Source organism: Oncorhynchus keta, unplaced genomic scaffold (assembly GCF_023373465.1).
Source record: "Oncorhynchus keta strain PuntledgeMale-10-30-2019 unplaced genomic scaffold, Oket_V2 Un_contig_8484_pilon_pilon, whole genome shotgun sequence".
In the NCBI taxonomy this organism is placed as follows: domain Eukaryota; kingdom Metazoa; phylum Chordata; class Actinopteri; order Salmoniformes; family Salmonidae; genus Oncorhynchus; species Oncorhynchus keta.
Genome location: NW_026290077.1, coordinates 124,497 through 140,000, shown reverse-complemented (window position 1 = coordinate 140,000; position 15,504 = coordinate 124,497). Strand labels below are relative to the sequence as shown.

The following is a 15,504-nucleotide window of genomic DNA, read 5'->3' as shown; positions in this document are numbered from 1 at the left end:
TAGAGAGGTAGAGAGGTAGAGAGAGAGAGGTAGAGAGGTAGAGAGGTAGAGAGGTAGAGAGGTAGAGAGGTAGAGAGAGAGAGGTAGAGAGGTAGAGAGAGAGAGGTAGAGAGGTAGAGAGAGAGGTAGAGAGGTAGAGAGGTAGAGAGAGAGAGGGAGAGAGGTAGAGAGGTAGAGAGAGAGAGGTAGAGAGGTAGAGAGAGAGAGGTAGAGAGGTAGAGAGGTAGAGAGGTAGAGAGAGAGAGAGGTAGAGAGGTAGAGAGGTAGAGAGGTAGAGAGGTAGAGAGAGAGGGATAGAGAGAGAGGTAGAGAGGTAGAGAGGTAGAGAGGTAGAGAGGTAGAGAGGTAGAGAGGTAGAGAGGTAGAGAGGTAGAGAGGTAGAGAGGTAGAGAGGTAGAGAGGTAGAGAGGTAGAGAGAGAGAGGTAGAGAGGTAGAGAGAGAGAGGTAGAGAGAGAGAGAGGTAGAGAGGTAGAGAGAGAGAGGTAGAGAGAGAGAGGTAGAGAGGTAGAGAGAGAGAGGTAGAGAGAGAGAGGTAGAGAGAGAGAGGTAGAGAGGTAGAGAGAGAGAGGTAGAGAGAGAGAGGTAGAGAGGAAGAGAGAGGTAGAGAGAGAGGTAGAGAGGTAGAGAGGTAGAGAGGTAGAGAGAGAGAGAGAGAGAGGGTAGAGAGGTAGAGAGGCAGAGAGAGAGAGAGGTAGAGAGGTAGAGAGGTAGAGAGGTAGAGAGGTAGAGAGGTAGAGAGGTAGAGAGGTAGAGAGGTAGAGAGGTAGAGAGGTAGAGAGGTAGAGAGGTAGAGAGGTAGAGAGGTAGAGAGGTAGAGAGGTAGAGAGGTAGAGAGGTAGAGAGGTAGAGGAGAGAGGTAGAGAGGTAGAGAGGTAGAGAGGTAGAGAGGTAGAGAGAGAGAGGTAGAGAGGTAGAGAGGTAGAGAGGTAGAGAGGTAGAGAGGTAGAGAGGTAGAGAGAGAGGTAGAGAGGTAGAGAGGTAGAGAGGTAGAGAGGAGAGGTAGAGAGGTAGAGAGGTAGAGAGAGAGGGCAGAGAGGTAGAGAGGTAGAGAGGTAGAGAGGTAGAGAGGTAGAGAGAGAGAGGTAGAGAGGTAGAGAGAGAGAGGTAGAGAGGAGAGGTAGAGGGAGGTAGAGAGGTAGAGAGGTAGAGAGGTAGAGAGAGTAGAGAGGTAGAGAGGCAGAGAGGTAGAGAGGTAGAGAGGTAGAGAGGTAGAGAGAGAGGGTAGAGAGGTAGAGAGGTAGAGAGAGAGAGGTAGAGAGGTAGAGAGAGAGAGGTAGAGAGGTAGAGAGGTAGAGAGGTAGAGAGAGGTAGAGGGTAGAGAGGTAGAGAGGTAGAGAGGTAGAGAGGTAGAGAGAGAGAGGTAGAGAGGTAGAGAGGCAGAGAGAGAGAGGTAGAGAGAGAGAGGGCAGAGAGGTAGAGAGGCAGAGAGAGAGAGGTAGAGAGGTAGAGAGAGAGAGAGGTAGAGAGGTAGAGAGGTAGAGAGGTAGAGAGGTAGAGAGGTAGAGAGGTAGAGAGGTAGAGAGGTAGAGAGGTAGAGAGGTAGAGAGGTAGAGAGAGAGAGGTAGAGAGGTAGAGAGGTAGAGAGGTAGAGAGGTAGAGAGGTAGAGAGGTGAGGTAGAGAGGTAGAGAGGTAGAGAGGTAGAGAGGTAGAGAGGTAGAGAGGTAGAGAGAGAGAGAGAGGTAGAGAGGTAGAGAGAGAGAGGTAGAGAGGTAGAGAGGTAGAGAGGGTAGAGGTAGAGAGGTAGAGAGGTAGAGAGGTAGAGAGGAGAGGTAGAGAGGTAGAGAGGTAGAGAGGTAGAGAGGAGAGGTAGGAGAGAGGTAGAGAGGTAGAGAGAGAGAGAGAGAGGTAGAGAGGTAGAGAGGTAGAGAGGTAGAGAGGTAGAGAGGTAGAGAGGTAGAGAGGTAGAGAGGTAGAGAGGTAGAGAGGTAGAGAGAGAGAGGTAGAGAGGTAGAGAGGTAGAGAGAGAGAGAGGTAGAGAGGTAGAGAGAGAGAGGTAGAGAGGTAGAGAGGTAGAGAGGTAGAGAGGTAGAGAGGTAGAGAGGTAGAGAGGTAGAGAGGTAGAGAGGTAGAGAGGTAGAGAGGTAGAGAGGTAGAGAGGTAGAGAGGTAGAGAGAGAGGTAGAGAGGTAGAGAGAGAGAGGTAGAGAGGTAGAGAGGTAGAGAGGAGAGGTAGAGAGGCAGAGAGGAGAGAGAGGTAGAGAGGTAGAGAGAGAGAGGAGAGAGAGGTAGAGAGGTAGAGAGGTAGAGAGAGAGAGGTATAGAGGTAGAGAGGTAGAGAGAGAGAGGTAGAGGGTAGAGAGAGAGAGGTAGAGGTAGAGAGGTAGAGAGGAGAGAGGTAGAGAGGTAGAGAGGTAGAGAGAGAGAGGTAGAGAGGTAGAGAGAGAGAGGTAGAGAGGTAGAGAGGTAGAGAGGTAGAGAGGTAGAGAGGTAGAGAGGTAGAGAGGTAGAGAGGTAGAGAGGTAGAGAGGTAGAGAGGTAGAGAGAGAGAGAGAGGTAGAGAGGTAGAGAGGTAGAGAGAGAGAGGTAGAGAGGTAGAGAGGTAGAGAGGTAGAGAGAGAGAGAGAGAGAGGTAGAGAGGTAGAGAGGTAGAGAGGAGAGAGTAGAGAGGTAGAGAGGTAGAGAGGTAGAGAGGTAGAGAGAGAGGTAGAGAGGTAGAGAGGTAGAGAGGTAGAGAGGTAGAGAGGTAGAGAGGTAGAGAGGTAGAGAGGTAGAGAGGAGGTAGAGAGGTAGAGAGGTAGAGAGGTGAGAGAGGTAGAGAGGTAGAGAGGTAGAGAGGTAGAGAGGTAGAGAGGTAGAGAGGTAGAGAGGTAGAGAGGTAGAGAGGTAGAGAGGTAGAGAGGTAGAGAGGTAGAGAGGTAGAGAGGTAGAGAGGTAGAGAGGTAGAGAGGTAGAGAGGTAGAGAGGTAGAGAGGGTAGAGAGGTAGAGAGGTAGAGAGGTAGAGAGGTAGAGAGGTAGAGAGGTAGAGAGGTAGAGAGGTAGAGAGGTAGAGAGGTAGAGAGGTAGAGAGGTAGAGAGGTAGAGAGAGAGGTAGAGAGGTAGAGAGGTAGAGAGGTAGAGAGGTAGAGAGGTATAGAGAGAGAGGAGAGAGAGAGAGAGAGGTAGAGAGGTAGAGAGGTAGAGAGGTAGAGAGGTAGAGAGGTAGAGAGAGAGAGAGGTAGAGAGGTAGAGAGGTAGAGAGGTAGAGAGGTAGAGAGGTAGAGAGGTAGAGAGGTAGAGAGGTAGAGAGGTATAGAGAGGTAGAGAGAGAGAGGTAGAGAGAGAGAGGTAGAGAGGTAGAGAGGTAGAGAGGTAGAGAGGTAGAGAGGTAGAGAGAGAGAGGTAGAGAGGTAGAGAGGTAGAGAGGTAGAGAGGTAGAGAGGAGGTAGAGGTAGAGAGGTAGAGAGGTAGAGAGGTAGAGAGGTATAGAGGAGAGGTATAGAGAGAGAGGTAGAGAGGTAGAGAGAGAGAGGTAGAGAGGTAGAGAGGTAGAGAGAGAGAGGTAGAGAGGGTAGAGAGGTAGAGAGGTAGAGAGGTAGAGAGGTAGAGAGGTAGAGAGAGAGGTAGAGAGGTAGAGAGGTAGAGAGGTAGAGAGGTAGAGAGGTAGAGAGAGAGAGGTAGAGAGGTAGAGAGGAGAGGTAGAGAGGTAGAGAGGTAGAGAGGTAGAGAGGTAGAGAGAGAGAGGTATAGAGAGAGGTAGAGAGGTAGAGAGGTAGAGAGGTAGAGAGGGAGAGAGAGAGGTAGAGAGGTAGAGAGGTAGAGAGGTAGAGAGGTAGAGAGGTAGAGAGGTAGAGAGAGAGAGGTAGAGAGGTAGAGAGGTAGAGAGGTAGAGAGAGAGAGGTAGAGAGGTAGAGAGGTAGAGGTAGAGAGGTAGAGAGGTAGAGAGGTAGAGAGGTAGAGAGGTAGAGAGGTAGAGAGGAAGAGAGGTAGAGAGGTAGAGAGGTAGAGAGGTAGAGAGAGAGAGGTAGAGAGGTAGAGAGGTAGAGAGGTAGAGAGGTAGAGAGGTAGAGAGGTAGAGAGGTAGAGAGGTAGAGAGGTAGAGAGGTAGAGAGGTAGAGAGGTAGAGAGGTAGAGAGGTAGAGAGAGAGAGGTAGAGAGGTAGAGAGAGAGAGGTAGAGAGGTAGAGAGGTAGAGAGGTAGAGAGAGATAAATGGCAGAGGGCTCCCGGGTTGTAATGAAAGGATGTACCGTCTGTTCGAGCCGCTAAACGATTTGTCGTAGCTATGACAGGTGAGCAGGATGAGGAGAAAATAACTGAAAAGGGGAGAATAAGAAACAGAAGGCTGATTGGGGGGCGAACATCCAACGTCCCTCTCCACCTGAGTTAGCAGGGAAAACAAAAATGATTTACCATTGTTGTGGAGGGGTGGAAGACATTTTCTAGTGCTTATTATATCCCAGCGTCTGTTTCGTTCTGGGATAAGGAGAGGAGATCAAAGGACGAATCTCTTCCTCTCAATTCAATTCAAGGGCTTAATTGGCAAACATATGTTAGCATTGCCAAAGCAAATAGATCATAAACAAAAAGTTAAATAAACAAAAAACGAACAGTAAACATTACACTTACAGAAGTTCCAAAAGAATAAAGACATTTCAAATGTCATATTATGTATATATACAGTGTTGTAACAATGTGAGAAATAAATAAACATAAATACGGGTTGTATTTACAATGGCGTTTGTTCTTCACTGGTTGCCCTTTTCATGTGGCAACAGGTCACAAATATTGCTGCTGTGATGACACACTGGAGCTTTACCTAGTAGATATGGGAGTTGATCAAAATTGGGTTTGTTTTCAAATTCTTTGTGGATCTGTGTAATCTGAGGGAAATAACTGTTTCTAGAATGGTCATACATTGGGCAGGAGGTTAGGAAGTGCAGCTCAGTTTCCACCTCATTTTGTGGGCAGTGAGCACATAGCCTGTCTTCTCTCGAGAGCCAGGTCTGCCTATGGCGGCCTTTCTCAATAGCAAGGATATGCTCACAGTCAAAACGTATCTTAAATTCGGGTCTGTTTAGGCCCAAATAGCAATCGTTTTTTGCGCTCCCTCTCTCATGAATGAGTTAGAGGAGAAGTTGACACGTGCCATTCACTCTATACAGGTGGGTTTGTAGGGTTTTCTGCTGGGTCTCCAGTTTAGACCTGGAGCAGGTGGAGTGTGTGAGTGTATTCTTGCAAGAGGGGAACAGATGAAATGCCACACACACAGACCAATCAGATCTACAGTAGCTTTGATTGGACTGATCATGTCAACATCATACTTTCACAATCTTAGCTAGACAAGCAGTCATCATGAATCACGTCCACAATCTACTGGAAAATCCCTTTCAATTATTTTTTACTTTACCTTTATTTAACTAGGTCACTAAGTCAGTTAAGAACAAATTCTTATTTTCAATGACGGCCTAGGAACAGTGGGTTAACTGCCTTGTTCAGGGGGTAGAACGACAGATTTTAACCTAGTTAGCTCGGGGATTCGATCGTGCAACCTAAATGTTGTGGATCTTAATGTTTTTCCTCATAATCCTGGACTATCGGACCACCATTGTATTATGTTTGCAATCGCAACAAATAATCTGCTCAGACCAACCAAGGAGCATCAAAAGTCGTGCTATAAATTCTCAGACAACCCAAAGATTCCTTGATGCCCTTCCAGACTACCTCTGCCTACCCAAGGACGTCAGAGGACAAAAATCAGTTAAACACCTAACGGAGGAACTCAATTTAACCTGGCTTAATACCCTAGATGCCATTGCACCCCTAGAAAATAAAAACATTTGTTATAAAAAAAACTAGCTCTCTGGTATACAGAAAAGACCCGAGCTCTGAATCAAGCTTCCAGAAAATTGGAACGGAAATGGAGCCACATCAAATTGGAAGTCTTCCGACTAGCTTGGAAAGACAGTACTGTGCAGTATCGAATAGCCCTCACTGATGCTCGATCATCCTATTTTTAAAACTTAATTGAGGAAAATAAGAACAATCAGAAATGTTTTATTGATACTGTCGCAAAGCTCACTAAAAAGCAGCATTCCCCAAGAGAGGATGGCTTTCACTTTAGCAGTAATAAATTCATGAACTTCTTTGAGGAAAAGATCATGATCATTAGAAAGCAAATTACAGACTCCTCGTTAAATCTGCGTATTCCTCCAAAGCTCAGTCGTCCTGAGTCTGCACAACTCTGCCAGGACCAAGGATCAAGAGAGACACTCAAGAGTTTTAGTACTATATCTCTTGACACAATGTTGAAAATAATCATGGCCTCTAAACCTTCAAGCTGCATACTGGACCCAATTCCAACTAAACTACTGAAAGAGCTGCTTCCTGTGCATGTCCCTCCGATGTTGAACATAATAAACGGCTCTCTATCCACCGGATGTGTACCAAACTCACTAAAAGTGGCAGTAATAAAGCCTCTCTTGAAAAAGCCTTACCTTGACCCAGAAAATATAAAAAACTATTGGCCTATATCAAATTTTCCATTTCTCTAAAAAAAAATTTAAAAGCTTTTGCGCAGCAACTCACTGCCTTCCTGAAGACAAACAATGTATACGAAATGCTTCAGTCTGGTTTTAGACCCCATCATAGCACTGAGACTGCATTTGTGAAGGTGGTAAATTACCTTTTAATGCCGTCAGACCGAGGCTCTGCATCTGTCCTCGTGCTCCTAGACCTTAATGCTGCTTCTGATACCATCAATCACCACATTCTTTTGGAGAGATTGGAAACCCAAATTGGTCTACACGGACAAGTTCTGGCCTGGTTTAGATCTTATCTGTCGGAAAGATATCAGTTTGTCTCTGTGAATGGTTTGTCCTCGGACAAATCAACTGTACAATTCGGTGTTCCTCAAGGTTCCGTTTTAGGACCACTATTGTTTTCACTATATATTTTACCTGTTGGGGATGTCATTCGAAAACATAATGTTAACTTTCACTGCTATGCGGATGACACACAGCTGTACATTTCAATGTAACATGGTGAAGCCCCAAAATTGCCCTCCCTAGAAGCCTGTGTTTCAGACATAAGGAAGTTGATGGCTGCAAACGTTCTACTTTTAAACTCGGACAAAACAGAGATGCTTGTTTTAGGTCCCAAGAAACAAAGAGATCTTCTGTTGAATCTGACAATTAATCTTGATGGTTGTACAGTCGTCTCAAATAAAACTGAAGGACCTCGGCGATAATCTGGACCCTGATCTTTCTTTTGACAAACATATCAAGACTGTTTCAAGGACAGCTTTTTTTCATCTACGTAACATTGCAAAAATCAGAAACTTTCTGTCCAAAAATGACGCAGAAAAATTAATCCATGCTTTTGTTACTTCTAGGTTAGACTACTGCAATGCTCTACATTTACATTACATTTAAGTCATTTAGCAGACGCTCTTATCCAGAGCGACTTACAAATTGGTGCATTCACCTTATGACATCCAGTGGAACAGCCACTTTACAATAGTGCATCTAAATCTTTTAGGGGGGTGAGAAGGATTACTTATCCTATCCTAGGTATTCCTTAAAGAGGTGGGGTTTCCGGTGTCTCCGGAAGGTGGTGATTGACTCCGCTGTCCTGGCATCGTGAGGGAATTTGTTCCACCATTGGGGGGCCAGAGCAGCGAACAGTTACAACATGATTTAATCTACAGTTATTCTTCAGCTATGTTTTCTGTTACCAATAATATGTACATTTTAATAGGGCTGGTCGGTATACCATATTTTACGATATACTGGTATTGATGCACTGACTAGTTTGGGTTTTTACTTCTATAACCCTATTTGAATGTTTGATTTGTTAAATGGTATACGCTGTGTGTAACGTCTATTCTTATAGTTTACTTCTCTACTTGAGTCCTCTCTCTCCGCTCTCTCTTTCTCCATGCTGCTTTCCACACAGACCTAGCCCTGCCCTATGTCACATTTGTTGTTCTTCGACCACGAAACAGTTGCGTTCAGTCTGCATGTGACAATGTTGACGACAATGATGCTATTTTCACTTTGCTTCTTCATATAAATCCACTAGCATTCTATAATTACGCTATACATTTGTGTTTCTTACATCTGTAAACAGCTAGTTTGTCTCTTCTTAGCAAGTTGGGACGAAACTTTATTGGCCACTAATGCTAATCGCAAGTTAACTGGCTAGCTACCTAATAAATGTCAGTGGTAGAAAAAGTACCCAATTGTCATACTTGAGTAAAAGTAAAGATATCTTAAAAGAAAAGGACTCAAGTAAAAGTGAAAGTAAACCAGTAAAATCGTAATTGAGTAAAAGTATAAAAGTATTTGGTTTTATATATACTTAAATATCAAAGTGAATCGGTGTGAATTAGAAGTAGCTAAAAGAAAACATTCAATGTAGCCAAAGATTATAGGGTCCCCTAAGAAAACTCTTTGTATTTGTATTTTGTGTGTTTATTATGGATATCCATTAGCTGCTACTCTTCCTGGGGTCCAGCAAAATGAAGGCAGTTTAAACAATTTAAAAAAGATTTCGATACATTCACAACACACTGTGTGCCCTCAGGCTCCTACTCCACCACTACCACATACAGTGGAGAGAACAAGTATTTAATACTTAAAAAAAAATGTTATTTCACCTTTATTTAATCAGGTAGGCTAGTTGAGAACAAGTTCTTATTTGCAACTGCGACCTGGCCAAGATAAAGCATAGCAGTGTGAGCAGACAACACAGAGTTACACATGGAGTAAACAATTAACAAGTCAATAACAAAATAGGAAGAAAAAAAAGGGGAGTCTATATACAATGTGTGCAAAAGGCATGAGGTTGGCGAATAATTACAATTTTGCAGATTAACACTGGAGTGATAAATGATCAGATGGTCATGTACAGGTAGAGATATTGGTGTGCAAAAGAGCAGAAAAGTAAATCAATAAAAACAGTATGGGGATGAGGTAGGTAAAAAATGGGTGGGCTATTTACCACATTTACATTTAAGTCACTCTACTTTCCGGCTACCCGGATAAAGCACTAAATAAACTTCAGGTAGTGCTAAATACGGCTGCTAGAATCCTGACTAGAACCCCAAAATTGTATCATATTACTCCAGTGCTAGCCTCCCTACACTGGTTTCCTGTTAAGGCAAGGGCTGATTAAGGTTTTACTGCTAACCTACAAAGCATTACATGGGCTTGCTCCTACGCATCTTTCCGATTTGGTCCTGCCATACATACCTACACGTACACTAAGGTTATAAGACGCAGGCCTCCTAATTGCCCCTAGATTTTCTAAGCAAACAGCTGGAGGCAGGGCTTTCTCCTATAGAGCTCAATTTTTATGGAATGGTCTGCCTTCCCATGTGAGAGACGCAGACTCGGTCTCAACCTTTAAGTCTTTACTGAAGACTCATCTCTTCAGTGGGTCATATGATTGAGTGTAGTCTGGCCCAGGAGTGTGAAGATGAATGGAAAGGCTCTGGAGCAACGAACCGCCCTTGCTGTCTTTGCCTAGCCGGTTCACCTCTCTCCACTAGGATTCTCTGCCTCTAACCCTATTACGGGGGGCTGAGTCCCTGGCTCAATGGTGCTCTTCTATGGTAAGTTGGTGGTTGAAGATATCCCTTTAATGGTGTGGGGGCTGTGCTTTGGCAAAGTGGGTGGGGTTATATCCTGCCTGTTTGGCCCTGTCCGGGGGTATCATCGGATGGGGCCACAGTGTCTCCTGACCCCTCCTGTCTCAGCCTCCAATATTTATGCTGCAGTAGTTTATGTGTTGGGTGCTAGGGTCAGTCTGTTATATCTGGAGTACTTCTCCTGTCTTATCCGGTGTCCTGTGTGAATTTAAGTATGCTCTCTCTAATTCGCTTTCTTTCTCTTTCTAATTCGCTCTTTCTTTCTCTCCCTCGGAGGACCTGAGCCCTAGGACCATGCCTCAGGACTACCTGGCATGATGACGCCTTGCTGTCCCCAGTCCACCTGGCCGTGCTGCTGCTCCAGTTTCAACTGTTCTGCCTGCGGCTATGGAATCCTGACCTGTTCACCGGACGTGCTACCTGTCCCAGACCTGATGTTTTCAACTCTCTAGAGACAGCAGGAGTGGTAGAGATACTCTTAATGATCGGCTATGAAAAGCAAACTGACATTTACTCCTGAGGTGCTGACCTGTTGCACCCCCGACAACTACTGTGATTATTATTATTGGACCATGCTGGTCATCTATGAACAGTTGAACATCTTGGCCATGTTCAGTTATAATCTCTACCCGGCACAACCAGAAGAGGACTGGTCACCCCTCATATCCTGGTTCCTCTCTAGGTTTCTTCCTAGGTTTTGGCCTTTCTAGGGAGTTTTTCCTAGCCACCGTGCTTCCACACCTGCATTGCTTGCTGTTTGGGGTTTTAGGCTGGGTTTCTGGACAGCACTTTGAGATATCAGCTGATGTAAGAAGGGCTTTATAAATAAATTTGATTGTGTGTGGTCCATGTCTGGGTTTAAGGATTTAAAACATTAAGTCTGAAGGGTCTATTTTCCAAACTCATAAGGATAAACATTCACACGTAACAGCATGGGACAGAAAAGGTTGAAAACATTGGCCATGCAGTCAATCCGCATTCAAAACAACTGGATACTAATAACTGGGAAATCTCAGACTTCAGTGCGTTCAAGACAACTGGGAACTAGGGAAAAAAACAGCTTCAGATTGGAAACATATGTTTTCAATGGTCATTCAACTCGGAATTCCATGTCGGGAACGCTGGCCTCTTTCTAGAGCTCCGACCTGAAGACCACTGACATCATGATTCCACATAGTTTTTATCCCGAGTTCCCAGCTATCTTGAAATCACCCTAAATCCAGAGAATGCAAGACTTTGATGACAAAGCCCACAAGAAGGACCGCCTTGCCACGTTCAAGTAAGCACAGCAACGGTCAAAAACATGTATTGTATACGACTGCATCAATGATGTAATATGCCAGGGAGATAAGTATACCGTAGCTAAGAAAATACTACTAATGGTATGTAGTGTAGTAAGCTGTTAGGAGCCTATGTGTCTCAGCCTAAGAGTTTTGTCCGTCTCCCCCTCAGAACTTACCCTATTGTTTTGACTTGGTGCTGCACATGTAGCCTACAGCCTGTTCTAGAGAAATGTCATCGTAGAATACTGTAAGAGCTTTCATTGTCTGCTTATATGCCCCGTTTTTTTAATCCTCTAGTTCTGACTTGGTGTACAGGGAGAATACTGTAAGAACGGCCCATGTTGTGAATTCTGTCGCTGTACATTTCAAAAGTGCTGAACAATTAATTAGACTACTCGCTCATGAATGTCTTAATAGAAATTACGACTTGCCACTTATTCACTCATCGTTCCCTTATGCCATAGTTTGTACATCTCAATTGTTATATTGCTTATATAGATCTCGCTCATTAGGATCTAATTAATCATTTTAGGCCATGTTGGAATTATGTCACTGTTTTGTATACTTTGTGTATTATAATTAGCTCATGTGCTTTTCTCCATGAGGAGGGGATACTATATAATGTTGTTGTGTCTGTAACCATGAGGATGGGATACTATATAATGTTGTTGGGTGTGTAACCATGAGGAAGGGATACTATATAATGTTCTTGGGTCTGTAACCACGATGAGGGGATACTATATAATGTTGTTGGGTCTGTAACCATGAGGAGGGGATACTATATAATGTTGTTGGGTCTGTAACCCTGAGGAAGGGATACTATATAATGTTGTTGGGTCTGTAACCATGAGGAGGGGATACTATATAATGTTGTTGGGTCTGTAACCATGAGGAAGGGATACTATATAATGTTGTTGGGTGTGTAACCATGAGGATGGGATACTATATAATGTTGTTGGGTGTGTAACCATGAGGATGGGATACTATATAATGTTGTTGGGTCTGTAACCATGAGGAGTGGATACTATATAATGTTGTTGGGTCTATAACCATGAGGAGGGGATACTATATAATGTTGGGTCTGTAATCATGAGGAGGGGATACTATATAATGTTGGGTCTGTAATCATGAGGAGGGGATACTATATAATGTTGTTGGGTCTGTAACCATGAGGAGGGATACTATATAATGTTGTTGGGTCTGTAATCATGAGGAAGGGATACTATATAATGTTGTTGGGATCTATATAATGTTGTTGGGTCTGTAACCATCTATAACCATGAGGAGGGGATACTATATAATGTTGGGTCTGTAATCATGAGGAGGGGATACTATATAATGTTGTTGGGTCTGTAACCATGAGGAGGGATACTATATAATGTTGTTGGGTCTGTAACCATGAGGAAGGAATACTATATAATGTTGGGTCTGTAATCATGAGGAGGGGATACTATATAATGTTGTTGGGTCTGTAACCATGAGGAGGGATACTATATAATGTTGTTGGGTGTGTAACCATGAGGAAGGGATACTATATAATGTTGTTGGGTCTGTAACCATGAGGAGTGGATACTATATAATGTTGTTGGGTGTGTAATCATGAGGAGGGGATACTATATAATGTTGTTGGGTCTGTAACCATGAGGAGGGATACTATATAATGTTGTTGGGTCTGTAATCATGAGGAGTGGATACTATATAATGTTGTTGGGTCTGTAAACATGAGGAAGGGATACTATATAATGTTGTTGGGTCTGTAACCATGAGGAGGGATACTATAGAATGTTGTTGGGTCTGTAACCATGAGGAAGGGATACTATATAATGTTGTTGGGTCTGTAACCATGAGGAGGGGATACTATATAATGTTGTTGGGTCTGTAACCATGAGGAAGGGATACTATATAATGTTGTTGGGTCTGTAACCATGAGGAAGGGATACTATATAATGTTGTTGGGTCTGTAACCATGAGGAAGGGATACTATATAATGTTGTTGGGTCTGTAACCATGAGGAGGGGATACTATATAATGTTGTTGGGTCTGTAACCATGAGGAAGGGATACTATATAATGTTGTTGGGTCTGTAACCATGAGGAGGGGATACTATATAATGTTGTTGGGTCTGTAACCATGAGGAGGGGATACTATATAATGTTGTTGGGTCTGTAACCATGAGGAAGGGATACTATATAATGTTGTTGGGTCTGTAACCATGAGGAGGGGATACTATATAATGTTGTTGGGTCTGTAACCATGAGGAGGGGATACTATATAATGTTGTTGGGTCTGTAACCATGAGGAGGGATACTATATAATGTTGTTGGGTCTGTAACCATGAGGAAGGGATACTATATAATGTTGTTGGGTCTGTAACCATGAGGAGGGGATACTATATAATGTTGTTGGGTCTGTAACCATGAGGAGGGGATACTATATAATGTTGTTGGGTCTGTAACCATGAGGAAGGGATACTATATAATGTTGTTGGGTCTGTAACCATGAGGAGGGATACTATATAATGTTGTTGGGTCTGTAACCATGAGGAAGGGATACTATATAATGTTGTTGGGTCTGTAACCATGAGGAGGGGATACTATATAATGTTGTTGGGTCTGTAACCATGAGGAGGGGATACTATATAATGTTGTTGGGTCTGTAACCATGAGGAGGGGATACTATATAATGTTGTTGGGTCTGTAAACATGAGGAAGGGATACTATATAATGTTGTTGGGTCTGTAACCATGAGGAAGGGATACTATATAATGTTGTTGGGTCTGTAACCATGAGGAAGGGATACTATATAATGTTGTTGGGTCTGTAACCATGAGGAAGGGATACTATATAATGTTGTTGGGTCTGTAACCATGAGGAGGGATACTATATAATGTTGTTGGGTCTGTAACCATGAGGAAGGGATACTATATAATGTTGTTGGGTCTGTAACCATGAGGAAGGGATACTATATAATGTTGTTGGGTCTGTAACCATGAGGAGGGGATACTATATAATGTTGTTGGGTCTGTAACCATGAGGAGGGATACTATATAATGTTGTTGGGTCTGTAACCATGTGGAAGGGATACTATATAATGTTGTTGGGTCTGTAACCATGAGGAGGGATACTATATAATGTTGTTGGGTCTGTAACCATGTGGAAGGGATACTATATAATGTTGTTGGGTCTGTAACCATGAGGAGGGATACTATATAATGTTGTTGGGTCTGTAACCATGTTTGCTAGTGACAGACTCTTCCCATTCAAATATTAGTTTTCAACAAAAAAGTTCATTAATAGACCCATGCAATTCCAGTTGATATCGCAAGGGTTGTTTTTTTGCGCAATGCATTGTCTGTGAGTCGTATATTGTCGATAAAAGTGGATCCTTGTATTTTTCCTTTTTAGACAACAAAGGCCCAATAAAATGTTGTGTAGTGGCCTTGCGTCTAAAAAAATTGGTTGAGTTCTCTCATCACCAGTGGCAATTTTAGTATGCAAATATTGGTGGGGAAAATTGGGGGTGGAGAGAGAGAGAGAGGAGGTTAGATAAATGAGTGTACAGTAACTGGGAATGTGAGTGTGTGAGGAGACAATGAGCAGAAAAGAATGGAGAACGAGAAAGAGAGAGAGTAAAAGTGACAGCGAGAGAGACGTGTGAGAGAAGACTTGATAGCTGGGCATTGAAAGACAGAGAGAGAAGACCAGATAGCTGGGCGTTGAAAGACAGAAAAAGAGAAGACTAGAAAGCTGGGCATTGAAAGACAGAGAGAGAGAACACTAGATAGCTGGGCGTTGAAAGAGAGAGAAGACTAGATAGCTGGGCATTGAAAAAGAGAGAGAGAGAAGACTAGATAGCTGGGCGTTGAAAGACAGAGAGAGAAGACTAGAAAGCTGGGCGTTGAAAGAGAGAGAAGACGAGATAGCTGGGCATTGAAAAAGAGAGAGAGAAGACTAGATAGCTGGGCATTGAAAGACAGAGAGAGAGAAGACTAGAAAGCTGGGCGTTGAAAGACAGAGAGAGAACACTAGATAGCTGGGCATTGAAAGAGAGAGAAGACTAGATAGCTGGGCGTTGAAAGACAGAGAGAGAGAAGACTAGATAGCTGGGCGTTGAAAGACACAGAGAGAGAAGACTAGATAGCTGGGCGTTGAAAGAGAGAGAGAAGACTAGATAGCTGGGCGTTGAAAGACAGAGAGAGAGAAGACTAGATAGCTGGGCGTTGAAAGACACAGAGAGAGAAGACTTGATAGCTGGGCATTGAAAGACAGAAAAAGAGAAGACTAGAAAGCTGGGCATTGAAAGACAGAGAGAGAGAACACTAGATAGCTGGGCGTTGAAAGAGAGAGAAGACTAGATAGCTGGGCATTGAAAAAGAGAGAGAGAGAAGACTAGATAGCTGGGCGTTGAAAGACAGAGAGAGAAGACTAGAAAGCTGGGCGTTGAAAGAGAGAGAAGACGAGATAGCTGGGCATTGAAAAAGAGAGAGAGAAGACTAGATAGCTGGGCATTGAAAGACAGAGAGAGAGAAGACTAGAAAGCTGGGCGTTGAAAGACAGAGAGAGAACACTAGATAGCTGGGCATTGAAAGACGTATGAAGCCTTCAGCCAAAAGCAGAACCCATAGCCTCTCACTGGGTCAATACTGAGTCGATC

The 15,504-nt window shown here is 43.6% G+C and overlaps 1 protein-coding gene and 1 long non-coding RNA gene across 4 annotated transcripts in view; one reads left to right on the top strand and one right to left on the bottom strand.

The window, feature by feature from the left end:
• The window catches only part of LOC127926847 (uncharacterized), a 3,223-nt gene extending 818 nt beyond the window's left edge, over nt 1–2,405 (top strand). The window contains exons 1-3 of one of the 3 annotated variants that reach the window (XR_008125211.1): nt 307–445; nt 1,904–1,957; nt 2,353–2,405. This is a non-coding gene — a long non-coding RNA (uncharacterized LOC127926847). Of the gene's footprint in view, nt 1–306; nt 446–1,061; nt 1,106–1,903; nt 1,958–2,352 lie in introns of those variants that run through there. The other 2 variants (XR_008125212.1, XR_008125213.1) reach the window with 2 other exon arrangements.
• The window catches only part of LOC127926845 (staphylococcal nuclease domain-containing protein 1-like), a gene marked incomplete at its 5' end in the record, with an annotated part of 287,826 nt that overhangs the window by 148,305 nt on the left and 124,017 nt on the right, over nt 1–15,504 (bottom strand). The window lies entirely within an intron of this gene.